This window comes from Temnothorax curvispinosus, unplaced genomic scaffold (assembly GCF_003070985.1).
Source record: "Temnothorax curvispinosus isolate PA1 unplaced genomic scaffold, ASM307098v1 QBEX01018401.1, whole genome shotgun sequence".
NCBI classification, from domain to species: Eukaryota; Metazoa; Arthropoda; class Insecta; order Hymenoptera; family Formicidae; genus Temnothorax; species Temnothorax curvispinosus.
Window position 1 is genome coordinate 12,686 of NW_020228181.1, and position 2,271 is coordinate 14,956.

The following is a 2,271-nucleotide window of genomic DNA, read 5'->3' on the forward strand; positions in this document are numbered from 1 at the left end:
AAATAAAAGTTATTTGCGGTTTTGTCGCATGTGTTATTCCGTTGCTTATAAATAATTTCACGCGTTTCTAAAACTTCGAAATTTTCCAACCAGTACACTTTTGCTTAACATTGAGAATATAATTGTAAAGCACTATGTGAAATACCTATGTTTTAAGTGATCCTCTTGCTATTTCCGAGTGTGCGGCACACACTCTGCATGTCTGACTTTCATTAAAAGAACTTGTGTTCAAATATTTGAATTTTCCATCCCGTTAATTTTTTTATCGGTTCAAAATAACTCGAATAGGGAAATCAATAAATCACCTCATAGTATTACGAGATAACAGAATCTGCCCGCGGTAAAGTGTACACGCTCGGCTCGCTGTCGCATTACAGCGATGGCACACAGCGGCGGTTAATCACTGCAGCCTTAGCGAAAGGGTTAACGCGGACACGGTTGACGTCGATCTGGCGCAATATTCTGTTCAGATCAGTCGATAATTTTCTGGCATCCTGTTAACATTTCGCTTACCGGATAGGTGTGTTTCAGGTGCACCGAAAACTTCTAAAAATTCAGTTTTATAGAGTTTTCAGTTTTTATGTGAAAGAAGTCTGATTACATTTGCCTTATTCTTTAGGCATACACATATAAAGATATAATAGAATACATGTATAGATGAGTTCTTGCTCCAGAATTAAGATGGTACAAATAGGAATATGATCGAGAATCATGCATCTACATTAAAAAAATAAATAAAAGAGAATAATTGTAAAATAAAACTCTCTGTTATAAGCATCTATAAATATAATCACAAATGTGTGTTACATGCACACGTATCCAACGAATGTTTAAAATTACTTTTCTAAAAAATAAAGCATTATATATGAAAAAGTTTTATTTTACATTTTGATTTATTTTCTCATGTGCATATATAGAGTCCACTTCCTTCCCGCTTTGTATCACCAGTTCTGCGGCACTTTGTATTAGAAAGAGAGGGAGAGGGAGGGAGGGGAAAGAGAGAGGGGGAGGAGAGATTTATATATACATATATTGTCGCAGCAACTAATGTGTCATCTGCGCACATTTAACTGCGCAAGAGGATCATGCTACATGCTCGCCGGATCTCTGCTGCTTTATCTTACTTTTTTTATAATTATATATTTTTTAAACTGAACGGTCAATTATATATGTAAGTCTGAAATTTATTTATAATATTAATTCCTACATTGGTCTTGCTATGTATACCTTACAATTAGTTACTTTTCTAATAGAGATCCTAACGCGTGACGGCCAGAGCTAAAATTAGAAATCTGACGTTAACGTTTGGGCGGTGCTTCATCTCAATTGACCCTAATAATTAAAATTTTACCAAATTCGTAAGAGACTCCGTTTGATAAGATAACTTGGTCGCGCGACGAGTGGAAAGAAGAGTGAATCGGAGTAAAATATACATATATACATATATGTATATATACATATATAATACGGCAACGAGAAGGGCGAGACCGCACGCGCGCGCGCGGAATGACACGAGATGCGCAGAGCGCTCGAAACTAGCTTCGAGCGGCGCGCAGCGGTTGGCCGGCCTGAGAAGGGGTATTTGGCAGTTCACCGAAGATGGCGGACTCGATTGGCACGCGAGGGGCGCCAGATAAAGTGCGGCGAGCACGCGAAAAAACCGTGATTCTGTGTTAAAGCGGCACTGCCAGCGTCGGACGTACACGGTGTGGATATCACGAAACCGGAGGTGGCCGTCCGCGATCGAGCAGGTAAGCGCGACGTTGATTTTCACGCGATACAAGGTGGAATGTGAAAAGCCGCTGCCGCCGCCGCTGCTGCCTCCGCCGCCGCTGCCGTCGCCGCTGCCGCACCGGCCGCGCCTACTCTACCGTCTACTACTTGTTCGCTCCGGGCTATTTCTCCTTGGCCCGTCCGCCGCGCGGGGTTTCTCGCCGAGGGTCTCTCCGGTTTCTCTAGCCCGCGCGACGAGCAACGTATATTCCTTCTCCGTCGTCGCACGTCGGCAGGGTAATCTCGACGTTTTAAAAAATCGACCGAGCCTCTTCGACGAATGGCCCCTCGACCGCGGCCAGAGGCCTGGGTGGGTGGATGTCGCGGTGCCGCTTCGCTGCCGCATTACGACGGACACCGGAGTAATAGGCGCGAGCCGCTGCGCCGACCGCGCCTGAGCCGGGCGGAGCGACCGCTCCTCTCGTCGCGCCGCACCGCGTCGCACCGCGCCGCAGCCGGCTCGCCTCGCCCTCGCCCTCACCCTCGCCCTCGCCCTCG

General features: G+C 45.9%; 1 protein-coding gene across 1 annotated transcript in view; it reads left to right on the forward strand.

Annotated features, from left to right (window-relative positions):
• Positions 1 to 1,593: 1,593 nt before the first annotated feature.
• The window catches only part of LOC112468358 (putative fatty acyl-CoA reductase CG5065), a 24,549-nt gene continuing 23,871 nt past the window's right edge, over positions 1,594 to 2,271 (forward strand). Inside the window, exon 1 of the mRNA XM_025037488.1 lies at positions 1,594 to 1,751. The gene's annotated coding sequence lies outside the window, so the exon portion shown is untranslated. The remainder of the gene's footprint in view (positions 1,752 to 2,271) is intronic.